The sequence below is a fragment of the Mobula hypostoma genome, chromosome X2 (genome assembly GCF_963921235.1).
Source record: "Mobula hypostoma chromosome X2, sMobHyp1.1, whole genome shotgun sequence".
NCBI classification, from domain to species: Eukaryota; Metazoa; Chordata; class Chondrichthyes; order Myliobatiformes; family Myliobatidae; genus Mobula; species Mobula hypostoma.
This window is the reverse complement of record NC_086129.1, coordinates 31747023-31766973: the sequence shown is the minus strand read 5'-3', so window position 1 is coordinate 31766973 and position 19951 is coordinate 31747023. Positions and strand designations below refer to the sequence as shown.

General features: G+C 41.8%; 1 protein-coding gene across 12 annotated transcripts in view; it reads right to left on the bottom strand.

Annotated features, from left to right (window-relative positions):
• The window catches only part of LOC134340915 (uncharacterized), a 71137-nt gene that overhangs the window by 8140 nt on the left and 43046 nt on the right, over nucleotides 1-19951 (bottom strand). For 2 of the 12 annotated variants that reach the window (XR_010016666.1, XR_010016664.1), the window contains one exon: nucleotides 6219-6310. The exons of 8 other annotated variants lie outside the window; for them this stretch is intronic. The gene's annotated coding sequence lies outside the window, so the exon portion shown is untranslated. Of the gene's footprint in view, nucleotides 1-2721; nucleotides 2860-6218; nucleotides 6311-19951 lie in introns of those variants that run through there. 2 more of the 12 variants (XR_010016674.1, XR_010016676.1) reach the window with 2 other exon arrangements.

The following is a 19951-nucleotide window of genomic DNA, read 5'->3' as shown; positions in this document are numbered from 1 at the left end:
GATGTTGTTAGCTGCTCTGAGCCCATGGCAAAACATTGTCTAAATCTGACTGAATGTAAGCACAATACCCTCACCTGTATACTTTGTGTATATTCTATATGCTGTTTGCTGTCTGCACTTCCATGCCTGTGATGGTGTTTCATTCACCTGTTCCTCAGCATACTGGTGCCCATGACGATAAACTTGACTTGAGCAGGTTAATGGTCAATGGGTGCCACCTGACTGACTCGATGACTGAGAGACGACATTGAAATTGTTCTGTTTTTTTTTGCCAACAGGACAAACCTGGACTATTTCCCATATCGTTAGACAGGTGCCACAGTTCACTATGGAACGAGCAATGTAGGTTGAGGCAAAGTTGTTTAAGGATTGCAAACAAGAGCAACAGTAAAAATGAGGTGAAGCTAAATGCAAACTAGGGGAACAGCAAAACCTTCTTGGCCAGTCCCTTGCTGCTTCTGTCTGAGACGTGGTGCATGATCTCCATCATTTTAAGTGTCCAATGACCTATACACTCCAATTCCCCATCCAAAATGTCTTATAGCTTTCTGTTTCTTTCTGGAACATAGATCCAACTAGTCCCCCTCTACTAACATTCCTCTACCTGGCAACATTTGTACTTACTCTGAAAAGTTTCTCTCTTTGCTTTGCAGAAAGTGGGAAGAACAAAGGTGTAGCAATAGTACTTACAGAGGTGCCAGCTACCTCTGCCTTCCTGTTGGCCACATGGAGTAGTTCCTGCTCCAACCCTATTGACACCGCTCCCCAACTCTTCCTCACTACGTCAATGACTGTATTGGTGCTGCCTTTAACATCCTTGTGGATCCCATTAATTTGATCAGCTTCACCAGCGACTTCCAACCTACCCTCAAATTCACTTGGACTATTTCTGACACCCTCTCCCCTCTACAACCATCAGCCTCCTGAACTCCCATAGATAACTTTACTCATCACAACTCTGATCTGATTCTACAGCCTCAGATTCACTTGCAAGAACTCTTTACAACCCACGTTCTCAGAATTATTTTTCTTTTCATTTGCACAATTTATCGTCTTTTGCACATTGGGTGTTTGTCAGTCTGTGACTTTGTTATTTTCATTGCAGCCTCCAAGTGCTTTTCAACATGTATTTGGTTGATCTGATGCCATGCGACTTCAAGGGATCTGGAGTTAGTCGCTGAGGATTCCCAGGGATAATGATCTTGGCTGCGCAACACTGGACCGTCACCGTTGAGGTGAGTCAGTCAGTCTAGCCAGTAAGACAGAGATTGTGTTGGAAGAGTCTGGCACTCTGCTTATAAAAGGTACAATTCTGTAAGTATGACCATGCCAGGCACTATTTGACTAGATTTCAAGACTACTATCTCAATTTAGACTGTGCTGCCCACATATTTTGCAAAGGAGACTTCTTAGGTTGGCTGGGGAACAACTTTGCCATATCAGAGTTCAGATACTAGGTCATAAAGTTCCATCTGGTTTTATTGTTTCCCTGCTTCAATTGAGGTAGAATTTTGGACCTTGCAATGTCTCCAGAGCCAGAGATGAGATGGATTGCATCCAATGAAGGGAATCAGTTACTGCTTCAATCTCAATCCAGTAGTTACATGGTCATCATTATTCCCAGCTAGTTCCTTCAATTTTCTAGATTAACTGAATTTCAACTCCAAAGCTGCAAAGCTGTTGCACGTACTCCTCTCCACCCCTCCTCCTGCCTTCTGCCCTTCTTTCCAGTTTTGACGAAGCGTCTAGGCCCGAAACGTCAACTGTTCATTCTCCTCCATAGATGATATCTGACTTGCTGGATTCCTCCAGCATTCTCTGTGTGCTGCCCTATTGCGATTTGAACTCTGGTCTCTCAATGGTTAGTACAGGCCTCGAGTTTTGGAGGTATTCCTAGTAATTTAATATGTAATTTTGTGCCCTGAATACCCTTTGCTTAATATAAATTATATTTAATATAAATTATATTTCCTGACACTGAGGAGGACTTTCACTCCATCAAGTCTATCCCATAAGCCCTATTCCACTACCTATTCCCCTGTCACCTGTTTTCACTCAGGTGCACTTTCACTCCCTTCTGATTTTCCCCAACTGCCTGCCTATACAGTAATTTACATTGGCCAATTAACATTCCAGCACATCTTTGGGCTGTCTAGAAAAACAGGAGCCCACACAATGAGAAATGCAAATGTCACATAGGCAGCACCAGAAATCAGGAACAAATATCAGTTGCCGGAGCTGCTGCACTACCTGTTGTGCTACTGTGCCATCCATTTAAAGAAAGAGAAATTTCATGAGGTCATTCTGGTCCATGTGAAATATTCAAGTGAAGCTTACCAACAAGCAGCATGCAAGAATTGCTCGAGTTTGAGGAAACTTAAGCAAAGAGCAGTTTTCGTGTACAGCCAGGCAGCAAGGGCCAATGGATAAATGATTTGTAAAGGAAAGATTTACCACCAAAGCAAAATGCTTCCGACATACAAGAATCATAACTTAAGTACTTTGATTTGCCTATTTGACTCAAAAGATACATAAAACCAACATCAATATTTAAAAAGAACCTACCAGTTTTTACACTCAGTTTAATTCTGCATTCAAAAATCTCTTGTCCAGTGCTTACAATGCAAGTATAGTTGCCGGCATCTGAGGCTTTCACTTTTGGAATAGCTAATACAATTTTTTCGTCAGCTATACTATGCTGAAAGTTAGGACATTCAAGTTGATGGCGATTTTCATAGCAAATGATCTCACTCCCCTTTTTCCAGTATGCAACTGTATTATTGTTAGTCTTGAATGGGTGGAGACACATCAAATATCCCTGATGGCCATGTGTCACATGCACTACTACAGTTTCAATACCTGTAGAAAGAAACATATTCAACATTTTAAAATACCCTTATGTAGGTTATGTATTTGTCTGACCAACTTATGTACAAAGAAACTGAATTTTATATTCTTCAGGTATCACAATCACCATCAGCTGAGGTCACCACAAGGCTGGTGTGCCTAGCACCCTGCTCTACTCACTTTATGTTTCTGACTGTGGGGCTAAGCACAGCTCCGATGCCATATTTAAGTTTGCTGACAACACCGCTGTCATTGACCAAATCAACGGTGGTGATGAATCAGCACATAAGAAAGAGGGAGACTGAAAATCAGGCTGAGTGGTGCCATAACAACAACTAAGACCAAGGAGCTGGTCATTAACTTCAGGAGGAAACTGGAAGTCCATGAGCCAGTCCTCATTTGAAGATCAGAGGTGGAGAGGGTTAGCAACTTTAAACTCCTCATTGTTATCATTTTAGAGGGCCTGTCCTGGGCAATGCACCAAAGTGCATTTATAAAGAAAGCACAGCAGCACATCTACTTCCTTCGAAGTTTGCAAAAATTCAGCATTACATCTATAACTTTGACAAACTTCTATTGATGTGTGGTAGAGAAGTGAACTGACTGATTGCATCATGGCCTGGAATGGAAATACTAATGCCCTTGAACATGAAATCCAACAAAAAATAGTGGATGCGGCCCAGTCCATCATGGGTAAAGCCCTCCCCATTCCCGAGCATGAGCACTGTTGCAGGAAATTAGCTTCTACCATCAAGGGTCTGCACTATCCAGGCCATGCATTTTTCTCACTGCTGCCAAAAAGAAGGTGGTACAGGAGCCTCAGGATCCACACCTCCAGGTTCAGGAGCAGTCGTTACCCCTCAACCACCAGGCTCTTGAACCAGAGGGGATAACTTCACTATACTTCACCTGCCCCATCACAACCTATGGACTCACTTTCAAGGACTCTACATCTCATGTTCTCCATATTTATTGCTCATTTACTGTATTTATCATCATCTCTTTTATTTTTGTATCTGTTGTCAGTTTGTTGTCCTTTTGCACATTGGTTGTTTGTCCTTCCTGTTGGGTACCGTCTTTAATTGATTCTATTGTGTTTCTTTTACCCTTGATAATAAATTTACTTTGAAAGGTTGCAGGAGGGAAGAAGGGGGAGAGGGAAGTCAAGAAAATTTTTCATGTAAAATAATGGATCTGCCAGAAGAATAATGAGAACTCGACTGAAGTTAACAGCATGGAATTTATTTTATTCAATTTGCAATTAGTGGAAACCGATGAACATTCAGAATATTGAAAAATATTTAAATGCAATTAAGTGAAAATTTCCACTGGAAGTTGAAAGAAATTAATTGAGCATAGTTCTTTGCACAAACTGTGTCAAATTCAACCCAGTTTTATTCTAGAACAAAATCTCTTACTGTGTCCAATCTTAGGCCTGAGTCACTTTGTTGGACTTCACTCTCACATTGAATATGATGGAGAATTGTTTGGATCTAATATAATTTGAAACTGAAGGTGATCCATTCTCTTACTTGGGCCAAACAAAACACTGAATTTTAAAATAAAATATCTTTCCTCAATTCAAAACAGATTGAGATAGAAAACAACACCCTGCTTTACATGCTGTTACATTAAGTAATGACATATTTGCAAAGAGCTCTACTCCAGTAATTCAACTTCTTTTGAAATTTCTACTCAATTAGATATTTGTCAATATTCTGAATGCTCATTTGTTTCCACTAATTGGAAATTACATAAAATTATTCAACGCTAGTAACTCTAATATAGTTCATCATTTAAACTGAGCTTCTTCCTGGAATCATAACAAATGTTCAATTATCCCTTTGAAACCATCGCTAAACTAGAAGAGTGTCTTATTTTGTTTTTGTGTCTTCTCAGAGAAGAACTCGCATTTTTAACACCACAATAACTTCATCAATAAGTGGTGGTAACAAATAACTTTTTAAAAATCTGAAAAATATTGATTTAACTTCTTACACTGAAACCGTCCATTTCCTACTATAGTTGCAAGGATATCCAATATCCTAATCCAGAAGCAACAAGCAAACTGCGGAAGGAACTCAACAGGTTCAAACAGCATCGGTTGCAGGGCGGGGTGATGCATGACAAGGAATTGACGATATTTTTGGTTGAAATCCTGTCCTGACGCAGGAAATCAACTCAAAGCTTCAACAAACACTGTGGTTCTAATTATGCAGTGACAAAAAATATCAGGTCATTCTAGCTAGAACCTCAACAGTGAATTCAAAACTTAACAAATTCTAAATTGCAACTGCCACAACTGACACTGAGCAAACAAATCATGCGAAGCTGCCTTGACGCCATATTCCTGCCTTGTTGTTGTAACAATAGCATTGAACCAAAGCAGATCCCAGAGAGGTATTTTATTTAAAATGTTCCTGGATAAGGTTTGGCATTCCCTGCATCTCCAAACAAACTAACAACTCACTTTAATTCCTGGAATTCAGGAGTCTACTTACACCTTACAACACACAGCAACTGAAATTGGCAACTGCTTATTCTGTTGATCTGGTTCTGGTTCACGTGGCCAAGTGGTTAAGGCATTGGACTAGCAACCTGAAGGTCGTGAGTTCGAGCCCCAGCCGAGGGAACGTGTTGTGTCCTTGAGCAAGGCACTTAATCACACATTGCTCTGCGACGACACTGGTGCCAAGCTGTATGGGTCCTAATGCCCTTCCCTTGGACAACACTGGTGTCGTGGAGAGGGGAGACCTACAGCATGGGCAACTGCTGGCCTTCCATACAACCTTGCCCAGGCCTGCGCCCTGGAGAGTGAAGACTTTCCAGGCACAGATCCATGGTCTCGCAAGACTAACGGCTGCCGGTACTGATTCAAAGTCTCAGAGCTGAAATCAGAGCTCATTTCTTCCCTTTTGCCATTTGCGCAGTTTGTTTTTTTTTTGCGCGCTGGGGTTTTGATATTTTTCTTTGAACGGGTTCCATGATTTTCTTTGCTTCATGGCTGTCTGTGGGGAAGATGAATCTCAGCCTTGATGAATCTCAGCCTTTTGCATGCATTTATTTTTAAAGTATGTATTTTGAATCTTGAATCTGGCATCTCCTGCACTGAAATATAAACTTAGATAATGCAAGGAGGGGAATTTCAATCCAGTCAAATGAGGAAATGCTAAATATTGGTGAGTTGAATCCCAAATTCTCTCTAAAATGGATTAAGCTGGAACAGGGGTTGGAGTTAATGTATTGAGTTTGTAAGCAACCAGACTCAATTATGTAGCTCTGAAATGAGCATCAGTGACAGTAAATGCAGCAACTCAAAGAACATTCATCAATTCAATTTGATTCATCAGTTGCATTAATTCTATACATACCTTCTGGATTTCCTTTTGGTATGTATAGTATGGCTACCACAATGTAGATGATGTATTTTAATGCACCCATGACTGTTAGCAGGTGGAGAAAGCTGTAAAGAAAGGGAATAATTTATTGGTGAAAAATGGTTCCTGGCTTCTGTAATGCAGTGGCTGAGATTCAACAATCAGCAATGTGGGAATAATGCATGTTTTGCTGCCAGTTGGCTGACAAACTTTCAATGCCTTCACAAAGCCTGGCATTCCCAGAGGAATCTGTGGTATTTGAGGCAAAGGCAAGGAACTTCAGCCCATCAGACTGAAGAAATCTCATGCATAGAAAGTACAAGATATACAATACATACAGCAAGTAACATTACTTAAGTCCAAGACTTAAAGACTGTAAAAAGACATAATCAGAGAACAGATATTGTTTTTTTCTACCCATTTCATCCATCATGCTAATGCTATTTGTCTCTGTTAGGGCAGTATCCTTCTGCACCTTTCCTATCCAAGTATCTGCCCAAATATTTTTTAAATGTTGTAATTGTATCTGCCTCTATCTAGATAGCTCTAGCAGCTCGCTCTAGAAAACCACTACACTGTATCACACACACAAGACGTTGGAGGAACTCAGCAGGCCAGGCAGCATCTATGGAAAAGTGTAAACAGTCGGCATTTCAGACCAAGACCCTTCATCAGGACTGGTAAGGAAGGGGAGAAGTCAGAGTAAGAAGTTGGGGGGGGGGTGAAGTATAGAGCTGGAAAGTTGATTGGTGAAAGAGATGACGGACTGGAGAAGAGGGAAACTGATAGCGAGGACAGAAGGCCATGGAAGAAAGGGAAGGGGGAGGAGCACCAGAGGGAGGTGAGGGCAGGTAAGGAGATTAGGTGAGCGAGCAAAACAGGAGTGGGGAATGGTGAAGGGGTGCCGGGGGGGGCGGGGGTTGTTACTGGAAGTTCTAGAAGTCAATGTTAATGCCATCAGGTTGAAGGCTACCCAGACAGAATACAAGACATTGCTCCTCTAACCTGAGTGTGGCCTCATCATAGTCTCTCTCTCCCTCGATGCTGTCGGAGGATGATACCAAAGTTCTGCAATTTACGGAGGGACTGCATTTCAAATTGGACTTTTTCAGTTTTATGTTTTTTATATTCACCCATTCTTTCTTGTTGCAGTTTGCGCAATTTATTTTTGTGTGGGGGGGGCGGGTTGATATTCCTGTTGCCACTTCCGTGATGTGTTTTTTCTGCATGGGGGGGGGTTGCTGTTCTTGTTGCTGTTTGCATGATTTGTTTTTTTCTGTGCGGGGAGGGGAGGGTTGGTGTTTTTCTTTGAACAGCTTCCATGGTTTCCTTTCTTTCATAGCTGTCTGTGGGGAAGACAAATCTCAGAGTTGTACACTGCATGCATACCTTGATAATAAATATACTCTGAATCTTTGAACCAATCATTCCATAGTCAGTCACTTAGAATATATTTTACCCTCATTGTAATGTTTGGGCTGAACAACAAGTGAATCTCATGTCCACATTTGCATGCTTTTATGCACTGAGTTTCTGCCACATGATTGGCTGATTAGATATTTGAATTAAGGAGCAGGTTTACAGGTGCCTCTAATAAAGTGGCCACTATGTGTATATTGAGTTTACATTTGAAAAGTTCGTTAAGACAACCTTTTCTACATTTGTACCATATCTATGAATGGAAACAAATGTTCAAATTTCAAAGCACAGATGCATGGAGAAGATGTATGATGTGAGCAGAGTTAAATGGATTAAGTGTTTCAAAACTGTTCCATATGCAATATTGACTCATTTAAAAGGTACTAAGTTACCCACTAACCAAAGTTGCATCTACCACCTACACGAACGCCACTCAATCAAAACTTTTAAGTTCTGCAGATATTTTGCTATGACCTTACTATCTGGATGTAGCTATGCTCCAAGACCTGTAATTGAAAACAGACTGCCAAACCACTGGAAAACAAAAGTCATCTGACCAATATAGAAGATGTAAATTAGATTAGATTCAGATTAGATTCAACTTTGTCATTGTGCCGAGTACAGATACAAAGCCAATAAAATGTAGTGAGCGTCTAACCAGAAATGCAAAGATTTAGATTAGTTTTTAGATTATGAGGGCACACAGTCCTCTTTTATTGTAAGTTAGTAATGCATGCATTAAGAAATGATACAATGTTTTTCCAGAATGATATCACAGAAACACATGACAAACCAAGACTGAAAAACTGACAAAACCACATAATTATAACATATAATTACAACAGTGCAAAGTAATACCGTAATTTGATAAGAACAGACAATGGGCATGGTAAAAGTCTCAAAGTCTCTCGATAGTCCCATCATCTCACGCAGATGGTGAACCTCCAGCGCCGCAAACTTGCCGATGCAGCATCCTGGAAGCATCCGACCACAGTCCGACTCAGAGTCCGTCCAAAAACTCCGAGCCTCCGACCAGCTCTCTGACACCGAGCACCATCTCTGCTGAGCTCTTTGACCCCGGCCCCGGCAATAGGTAAAGCCGAGGATTTGGGGCCTTACCCTCTGGAGATTCTCGATCACACAGTAGCAGTGGCAGCGAAGCAGGCATTTCAGAAGTGTTATAAAATAGTGTTATTTTCAAAATAACTGCAAATAAAAAGTAAGTGCTACAGCACCCAAATATAAAAGTACTGAGACAGTACAATATGGGTGCAATACTGCTTAGTGCTGTGATGTGAGGTTCAGCAGGGTCACACACTCGGAAGAAGCTCTTCCTGTGCCTGCTGGTGCGGGAGCAGAGGCTCCTGTAGCACCTACCGGATGGGAGGAGAGTAAAAAGTCCATGGTTAGGGTGAGATGCATCCTTGATAATGCTTTTCACCCTGCCCAGGCAGCGTTTATGGTAGATGTTCTCAATGGTGGGCAATTGGGTGCCGATAATCCGCTGGGCAGTTTTCACCACACGCTGAAGTGCTTTGCGGTCCGATACAGGACAATTGCCATACCACACTGAGATGCAGTTGGTGAGTATGCTCTCAATGGTACAGCGGTAAAAGTCCGTCAGTATCCTGGGACCGAGGTGAGCTTTCTTCATGCTCTGCAGGAAATAAGGGTGCTGTTGCGCCTTTTTGATCAGGATGGAGGAGTTCAGGGACCAGGAGAGATAATCGGAAATGTGGACACCAAGGAATTTGAAGCTTGATACATGCTCCACTACAGCTCCATTGAAGTTGATATGCATTCTGTGAATAATTAACCGATTTTTATGGAATTCAGTGGATGGAGCTAAAAAGGTAAAGGGGGCAGAAGAAGACAGGAAGAAAGAGAGATAAGAGGAAAACATTGAATTGAAGGCAAAATATTGTTAGCATATTTTCAATGCTAAGCTTAACATTTGGATAGCAAAAATTATAATGAAAACAATGTATTTTCCAGCATTTCCAGTTCTTCATTCAACCTTTTGATTTGTTATCCCTTCTCCCATTTTGAAATGTCCCCTCAAAAGCTGTCCTATTGATCCTCGATTACATACTGTTTGGTGCCAACTAACAGAGCAAATTCCTGACCTGACAACTCCTAGCTCACATCCACTTGAACTTCCACTGGATCCAGTCTAACAGCAGCTTGTGGAGTAACTTCAGCCACTAAGTGTCAGAATATTAATGGAGAGAGAAAGCAGGCAGTTAACACTGCCATCAGATGCTGAACATTAATTTTTTTCCCTTCTTTTTTGAGTCTGGTTGTCATGGCATGGATACTATATAGCCAAATGCCTCTTATCTTAAGCATTGCAATTGCGTCAGCCTTAACCTCTTCCTCTGGCAACTCATTCCAGGTATTCTCTGCCCAATAGGAGGAGAAGATGGCAGTGCGTGCGGCCTCTCCAGTGAATGATATCTATAATCTGTCAAGTAGGGGACCATGCACAATTCTGATTTGATGGAGACGGACGTGAGAGTACAGAGGAACATCTGGAAATCTTCTGAAATGCCCGCTTCGCTGCCGCTGCTACTGTGTGGTAACCGGAATCTCCGGAGCAGAAGGCCCCGAATCCTCGGCTTTGCTTGTTTCAGCGGCCGGGACTAGGTCAAAGGCGCTCGGGAGGCTGTATCGGAGGGGCTGGTCGGAGGCTCGAAGTTTTCGGACGGACGGACTCAGTGTCGGCTGTGGTCGGCTGCTTCCAAGGCATCGGCACGTTGACAGTGCCTGGAGGTTTATGGCAGGGAGTTTCTCCCTTTTGCCGCCTGCTATCGGGGACTCGGGAGTCGATTGACTCAGGGACTTTGAGACTTTTTTTTTTTTACCATGCTCATGGTTTGTTCATCATCAAATTATGGTATTGCTTTGCACTGCTGTAACTATATGTTATAATTATGCGGTTCTGTCAGTGTTAGCCTTTGGTTTGTCCTGTTTTCTGTGATATCACTCCGGAGAAAGTGTAAGTGTGCATGCACCTGTCGTGCATGCAGCCTGTTACAGCTGTTCCGACTAGTTTTCTTACTTTTTTCAGGTACGTTATTTGTTGTATTTTTTTTCACATTAACACGTTGAAGCTGCACCCTTTCTAACACGCTGGTGGAGAGAGTTTTATTTGGGTTTTTAGCGCTGGAAATAGTTATATTCAGACACGTCTCATTAGCGGGGCAGCAGTATGGTCACATTGTTTATTCCAGGGACCAGCTGATTGCGCTGCACGAGGACATACCCGACCAAAACTTTTCCATGGAGGGCTTCCAGACCGTTTGGGCTGACTGGAAGTGCACGGAGAGCGGTAAGCGTAAAGGAGTTGGGAGCTTGCTGTTCTGGTTAACAACGGATTGTGCAATCCTCGTCATATTACGATCGAGGAACGTGTTTGTAGACCGGATATTGAACTTTTTGCTGTTGGACTCCGGCCATATTCCATCGAGATACAACACTGGGCATCATGGGAGGTCGTTCCTGCCTGTGGCCATCGAACTTTGCAGCTCCTCCCGTGGAGGGTCAGACACCCTGAGCCAATAGGCGGGTCCTGGACTTATTTCCATCTGGCATAGTTTGCATATTGTTGTTTGATTGTTTGTGGTTTTTGTATTTCTATATTATGCTCTATTCTTAGTTGGTGCAGCTGTAACGAAACCCAATTTCCCTCGGGATCAATAAAGTATATCTATCTATCTACCTAGAAACGTGGTATCATTTCTTAATGTATGTATGCATTTCTAAATGACAATAAGAGGACTGAATGTTCTCATAATCTAATCTAATATGCAAAGGTCTCTTTTAAATCTCTTTCTCATCTTGTATTTGTGCCCTCTAGATTTAGACTCCACAACCCTGGGATAAGGACCATGACTGTCCACCTCATCCATACCTCTCATGATTTTATAAACGTGTATCAGGTAACCACTTACTTATTCTCCTGAAATCTACAGAATAAAGGCCCAGTGTAGCCAACCTCTCCCCACATCTTAGGACCTCTGGTCCAGGTTCAACCTCGTAAATCTCATCCGCACCCTCTGTAGCTTGATCTTATAACAGGGTGACTAGAATTGTATACAATACCCGAAGTTCAACTTTACCAACGGCAACATAATGTCCCTGCTCCTAAACTCGATGCCCAGCATGCCGAATGTCCTCTTTACTACACTGTCTACTTGCACAGTTGCTTGCAGTGAACTGTGAGCACTCGCTCTCCCAGGTGCTTCTGTTCACAACACTCATTAATACCCTGCCATCCACTGCATAGGCCCTATCCTTGTCTAAAATGCATCACTTCACACCAACCCAAGTTGAAATCGATTTGCAATTGGTCAGTCCATCTCCCTAACTGATCAAGATCTCTTTGACGTTCATTGTAACCTGCTTCACTACCAACAAGACCGCCTTATTGAGCATCATCAAACTTGCTGACTATACCATATGCATTAACATACAAACTATTTACATAAAAGAATGAACAACAAGGTCACAACACTGCAGCACACACAAAATGCTGGAGGAACTCAGCAGACCAGGCCGCATCAAGGGAAAAGAGTAAACAGTCAACGTTTCGGGCCAAGACCCTTCATCAGTACTGGAAAGAAAGCAGAGAAGTCAGAGTAAGAAGGTGGGGGAGGGGAGGAAGAAGTACAAGGTGGTAGGTGATAGGTGAAACTGGGAGAGGGGAAGGGTGAAGTAAAGAGCTGGGAAGTCAGTTGGTGAAAGAGATAAAGGGCTGGAGAAGGGGGAACCTATTAGGAGAGGATAGAAGGCTATTGGAAGAAAGGGAATGATGAGGAGTACCAGAAGGAGGTGAGGAGATATGGTGAGAGAGTGAAACAGGAATGAGGAATGGTAAAAGAGAGGAGGGAGGGCATATACAAAAAGTTCGAGAAATCGATGTTCATGCCACCAGGGCAGAGGCTGCCGAGACACCGTCTGGCCTGCTGAGATCCTCCAGCATTTTGCGTGTGTTGCTCGGATTTCTAGATCTTGTCTTGTTTGTTCATCAAGGGATTTACTTGTACCCAGCTGCCTTAAGTGATGTATCCTTCCTATTTTTCCATTGACTAGAGTCTCTATCTCTCATCAGCCAGGGATCACTGAACTTGGTGAATCCAATTATAGATGCACATTGAAAACACCCGGAGAGCTGTTTGGTTATATCAAGGCTATTTCAAAAGGCAGCTCCTCACTTCATCACTCTCTTAAGATTGGTTAGGGCCAAGCAATAAATGCATAATTGGCAATTGCACTTGCATTCCTTGAATAAGAGAATCAAAAGCAACCAAAACCAGATGAAAGGCTGCCTTGGAAACTATGTGCACTTCAAAAGATTCGGTAGAGAGTCTGAGTCTAATAGGATTCCATAGAAAATTTAGGAATAAGAGATTAAAATCATAAGTTGTGAAAAGTAGCATTGAGGGAGGAGTGGAACAAAGTGAAAACTGATCCATAATCCTGTTTGCCAGAAAAACGTACGTCAAATGCAAGTTCAAAAGAGTGAAGAAATTTAATATTTAAATAGTAGAAGGTTCCCACCTGCTTCAAAAGGGTATCAATTTTACCAGTACCACAAATAAAAGGCAGGTAAGCTGCCTTAACGTTCATTGCCAGTAGAATACAAGAGCAGGGGAGTTATAGTACAACTTTACAAAATACTGAATATGTTCTAGCTTGGGCCCTGTGGTTAGATCTGTTTACAATGCTATAGGAAGAACATGATTGCAATGGAGAGGTTGCAGAGGAGATTGACCATGTTACCTGGGATGCAGCATTTCATTTCAGGAGACTAGACAACATATTTTTCCTCTCTATGAAGTGGAGGAGGGTCCTAATTGAGGCACACAAAATCATGAGGGAGATAAACAAAGCAGACACTGAGAAACTATTTCCCTTTGCAATTGCTGTAAAAGGAAACCAGAGGACATATGTGTAGGATAAGGGAGAAGAGGTTTAAGGGTGGAATTAAGAGGAAGAACATTTCACCGTGGGTGATGGAAATTGGAACATGGCGCTAGAGTGGGTACTCTCACATGCATCAAATAGTATTTGGATGAGCACTTGATTCAGCCAAGTACTGAAGATTATAGACCAAGTGGTGGTAACCGGGAGTAGTTCAGTTGGGCAACTGTTTGTCAGCATAGACATGGTGGGCTGAAAAAAATCTCTTTATTTGCTCTGTGAGTTAATAGGTTTGGAAAACCACTTGACTGAACCTCCAAGAGTGCCCCCGAGTTATATTAGTTTTCTGAGCTTCCAGACATTTAGGTTCCTGGTGTTCAAAGCTTCAATCTCTCCTCTTTTGGTATTTTCAGATTTAGTTTGTATCATCCTACTAAAACCTACTTCAGATATATCTACTTTTCTTAGTTAACACCACTACCACCTGTGTCTACCAGGTTATCCAAGTCTCCATTCTAACACTTTTGTTCTCTTTGGTCCTCCACACTTACCCTGCAATTTAAGGTAAACTTCTCCAATTTTAATGAAAGGTCATTGATTCAAAACATTAACTCTGTTTATCTCCCTCCAGACACAGTCCTAACCTGCTGTGTATTTTCAAAGTTATCTAATTGCAGTATTTTGTTCATGTTTTATTTTTACATTGTCCTAACATTTTCAAAATCTAGACAAGGCAAAATTTATTTTCAAAAACATACAGCATTTCCCAGAAGCAACTATTTTAATCATGGTTCAAGTTATGAGAAGACTGTATTCTGTTTTATTTTCACTATGCTGATTGTTTTCAAAAGCCCTGCAGTAGGATTAATTGCTATTCTTTGCTGTTTCTTTCCCAAACTGAACAAACACGTGGGAAATAAAACTGGAAAGGAACTAGGGAAGAAACTGGGATGCAAATGGATACAAGAACTTAAATCCGCAGTGGCAGCCAAAATGAGCATTTGATACTGACTGTTACTTGACTGATCGACACAAATTTGACTCCGAGTTCCGTATGACCTTCTTGCTCAGCAAGCAGGGAGCCACAACAAAAGAATCATTGCTCAAATACATACACCGCCAGATATGGTGAATAATACCACCTCACAGCACTCTATACTCTGAAGTTTTATAACTGTACAGAAGAAACATTGTCAACTTGACTTTTGTACTGCATCCTTTTAAATCACTTATAATTTAAGCCCTTAAATTCCCTTTCATTTCTTTTGGAATCATTCCTAGATTTTTACAGCTACAAATCAAGCAGGTTTAGCTTCTGGAAAATCATTTCTGGGAAACCACATGACTTCAGCATCAGGTTAAAAACCAAACTATCAGAAGCCTTGTGGATTTATCTGAATCATAACCATACAGAACTCAGAAATATGCTCTTATGCCCACCAAATTCATGCTGAACCATCAATCACCCATTCACATGCATTTCACATTAATCCTAAATATTATTGTTGCTGCATTCTCATCGACCCTCTCTGAAGTACCCTGAGGAATTCCCAATAGTTGCAGGAAGAACGTGCAAACTCCCCACGGACAGTATCCAAGGTCAGGATTGAGTCTAGGTCTCCATCATTGTGAGGCAGTGGCTCATCTACCTACATCACTGTGTCACTCTACTTGCTTCACTAATGAACGCTGGTACTTTATAGTGCCAGGAATACAGATACAATCCCAATCTCAGGTGCTGTTTGTGTCAAGTTTGCAGGTGGGTTTCCCCAGCATGATCTGTTTTCATCCAACATTCCAATTGCATGCTGGCGAGTTATTTGCCTGCCATAAATGATCCTTCTGATAAAGGCAAAAAAAAAAGAAATATGAGTTGATGATCGAGACTGGGGGGCTTGGAGAGGCAATGCGGAAGATTGTAGCATCAGAACAATGAGTTGCTGGCCCCTATTCTCATTGCTGCATAAGCGATCTCTCTCTCCCTCGATGGAGAGAGAGAGACAGCAACTGTCCGAGATACCAAAGTGCTGGGTTATGGACTGTAGCTTCGATGGACTCTGGATCGAGATCAGTTTGGGAGTCTTGGGCATGGTGGGGTTGGGGTCAGTGGTTCTGCTGGAGCAAGAAGAGGTGGGGGGGTTGATGCTTTTGCTGCTGCTTGTGTGAAGGGAGGGGGCGTCAATGACTTTAATCATTCATTCTAAAGGGATCTTGTTTCATGGATGTCTGTGAAAAGTAAGAATTTCAGGTTGTATACATTCTCTGGTAGTAAAATGAACCTTTGAAATTGCAGGGGTACATAGAAATAAGTGGGGAGGTGGGACAAATATTATTCCTTTGGACCAATATGAACCTACTGGGCTGAATGGCCTCCTTATGTATTATTATATAATAAGACTCATCATTCCTGACAATCAGCGTCAACAAATACGGAAAATTCTCTTGATGTAAAGCTCTTCAAATCGTAATTGACATGTCTCCCACCACAAACACCTGCCTCACTCCTTCATTATTGCAGCCCCAAATGACACCATTAACATTTGTTTATTTCATCAGTGTACTTTCCCGCAACTGTGCCCATTACATGATCCATCCAGATCACCTCATCCTCATTACATGCCAAAAAAGGCAGCTCTCCACATTTTTCCCTGTCCCTCGCAACACCACATTGCAATTCAATTGTGGCAATAGCTCTGAGTTCACATTCAATTCCCTCTGCAAATAACCCTGGAGTGCCAAGACGTCTGCGGCCTTTACAATCAACAATCTGCTGGAGAAACTCAGCACATCGAGCAGCTTCTGTGGGTGGAAAGGAATAGTCACTGTTTCAGATCAAAACCTTCCATCAGTTCCTCCAACAGATGTTGCTCCAGAGTCCATCATCTGCATCTGTTGCTTACATTAATCTTCTTGGGTTACACAAGCTGGTGTAAAACTTAGCAGCATGTTTAGTCCAAAGATAATCTTAGAATGACTTGCCACCATTCCAATTTTGCAAAAAAAAAACCACAACCATAATGTTTCACTTTGTCACTCCTTATTGATTTCTGCCACGTCGTCGTTGCTGGTTTCCTGCTTAAATTTCCACATTCCTACTCACATCTTCTCCCGCATTGTCTCCCTCACCTGTCACTTATGACCATGACCTGCTACGGTAATCCTTGTTGGGAGGAGTTCCTTTGAGAAATATTAGAACTTTGCTGACATCAATTCTGTATAGTGTAGTGAGCATATGGCCTCACAAAGTAGTAAATGGTGAAATCTGAGTTGATGCACGTTTCCTTATGGGTGCTGCTTTGGCACCTAGTTTGGTTTCCTACTCCCCAGCAAACCCACTGAATAAATAAGCTTTTACTGGTCTAGTTTCATTCACCCTTCATGTGCATCTCATTCCTTTTCTTCGAGAAGTAGAAAACTCAAACTGAACTAGGGATAACTGGAATGATATGAAATGAGGTGGTCAATGTCCGACTGTCACTTATTGAATGCTCGACTTCCAGGATGTATTCTATTAATTGAATATCAGACTTAAGTAGAAGCAGTGTAATGAGTGTTCCCAAAAACATCAATTGTGTCCTGAAACCTGTTTTTTTTAATTCAGGTTCCTGATTAAGGTACAAAAGCTGATGTTATCTTTGGGCCCAAAGCCACTAATTATAAAATATGTGATGTTTATATTACCAACAATAGAATCTATAGATGTAAATTTGAACTCATGATCAGTTCTACTTCTTCATGACCACCAATGCAAGAAATGAAACTAATGTAAAGCTTTCCCCTTGTCCCTTGGCTATCTGAATAAGGTGAACAACAAAGAAAGAGAGGAGATTGCATAATCAATCCTATTGTTGAAAAAACTTAAACACGAGGAAATCTGCAGATGCTGGAACTCCAAGCAACACACACAAAAATGCTGGTGAACACAGCAGGGCACAGGACACAGGGCCTGACGAAGGGTCTCAGTCCGAAATGTCGCCTGTACCTCTTCCTATAGATGCTGCCTGGCCCGCTGCATTCACCGGCATTTTTTGTGTGTGTTGGTTGAAAAAACTTGCAGCTTACTAACTGGATTTTGTATTGATAATGTAACAGCAAGGAGGAAACAGTACACTGGCACTTGAAACAGGAAACTGAAACCACCCAACTTACAAGCTCTGGGAGCACTTTGCAAAGAATGTAGCGTAATGTGCTCGTAATGCTCTAAAAGAAAATTCTACTTCACTGGTGAATAAGAGACGTAATTGCTTCAACAGTTTCACTGAGAGAGTGGCAAACCTAGGGACAAATCTGAGCCTATGGGTATAGACTATACCATGCCACAGGCCAACATTTTGGTCAAGTCCTTCCGAGCCATGAACAGACTGGCTAATATTTGGAAAGCGGTCCCAAGCTACTTGGCTTCTCTGATCCTTGATGATCATCTGCAGGCTTTGCTGAGACCACATTGTGAATGTTTGCAGAAAGTATTGAGCACACCTGGATTTGAAAAAGCAAGTATACATAAGTGTTCAATTACCCTTATCCTACTTAAGGAGAGCTGCTTTGAATGGGTACGAAGTGTAGGTTATTAAGAAAGGTCTACAAATAAGACTACAGTAAGGGAAAAATTATGGGAATTGTAATCAACCGCATCTTTGAAAAAGTGCAATGCACAAACTTAATCAAAATCCATTTCTCTTGTGTTGCCAGTGCAAATATTGCCAGTGCAGGTATACCAGAAGCTTAATCTAAAGCCTTAATCTGAAACCTTAAAAGCATCTGCCAAGGGTTGGCTCTTCTCTAACAAGAACAACATTCAGGTTACAATGTCATCACAGAGCATCTGACTGTACTCCAACAGTTAACAGTCTCCAGAACACCACAGACTTGGATGACCTCTTACAAAGAATTGTGCAGTAATTCATGAAAAAAAAACTTGGAGATGGGGAATAATTCTGTCTGCTAACACTGGGCTGAAATTATCAGTGTGCTAATCTTCCCAAAATGAGGCTGCCCAGTGTTCATTTACATCTGGTGTTTGTGACTCGAAGAGGTTTCAACACAGAAGGGGTCGTTCATCACTGAGTGGCTGCTAGAATTGGAGAATCATAGAAGTGTAAGCAACAGAAACACGTCCGTTCAGTCCGACTTGCCCATGCTGACTGTGGCTCCTATCCACACTTATACACTTGCCTGCATTAGACCCATATCCATCCAGGCCTTTCCTATCCGAGTACCTGCCAAACACCCAATAAGCATTGTAGTTGTGTCTACCCTGCTGTGTTGGTATTGGGTTTGAACATAGAACATAGAAATCTACAGCACATTACAGGCCCTTTGGCCCACAATGTTGTGCCGACCGTGTAATCCACTCTAGAAACTGCCTAGAATTTCCCTACCACATAGCCCTCTATTTTTCTAAGCTCCATGTACCTATCCAAGAGGCTCTTAAAAGACCCCATTGTATCCGCTTCCACCACTGCCGACGGCAGTGCAATCCATGCACCCACCACTCTCTGTGCGAAAAACTTACCCCTGACGTCCCCTCGGTACCCATTTCCAAGCACCTTAAAACTATGCCCCCTCATGTTAGCCATTTCAGCCCTGGGAAAAAGCCTCTGGCTATCCACACAATCAATGTGGTGTGGTGGTTATCTGGAAAAATTTGCTATGTAGTGGTGCAATTGATATTCACTGTCCAGGGCCAGGGTGGGGAGTACCTTTTGCCAAGTTCAGCTTTCTAAACACATCAGCTGATGTGTCTAAAGATCAAAGAATTATTTTTGAGTAAATTAAACTTCCAATTGCAAAGTTGACCGCCAAGTTCTAAACTCAAATGAAGATCTGAAACCATGTTCAATATAGACATCTACAGATAGCTTCCTAAAAGGAGGTTCTACTGTAGCCACCTACTCTCCAAAGTGGAGATCACTTCCTCGTTTATCCTCCACAGCAGGTTTAGCTGCCAATGCCCACTATTTGAGCTGTGGGTCCCTCCTTCCTCCAAGAAGGAGATGCTTCCAGCTAACCAAGTAATTTAAATATAGTTCATTTATTTTCAGTGATACATTTTTAAGTTAAGATAAGATACTTAAAACACATTTAAAAATCAATATTTCCATATTATAAAAGATTTCTAAATTACAAATGATTTCCGAAACACAAAGGATTTCCACAACACAGGAACAATCCCTTTAAGCTAAAAAGAAATATCAGCGAGTTGCAAATAAAACCACCATCGCAGAAATTGAAGATAGAGGAATGGATTCTTGTTCACTCAGTCTTTCTGTCATTTTTCTTGATGTTCTTGGACCATTGCTAACCAGCCTGACTGCTCTCTCACATTTACAGTATACTGTTTTTTTTTGCCACATGGGTGACTTCACACAGATATGATATTTTAG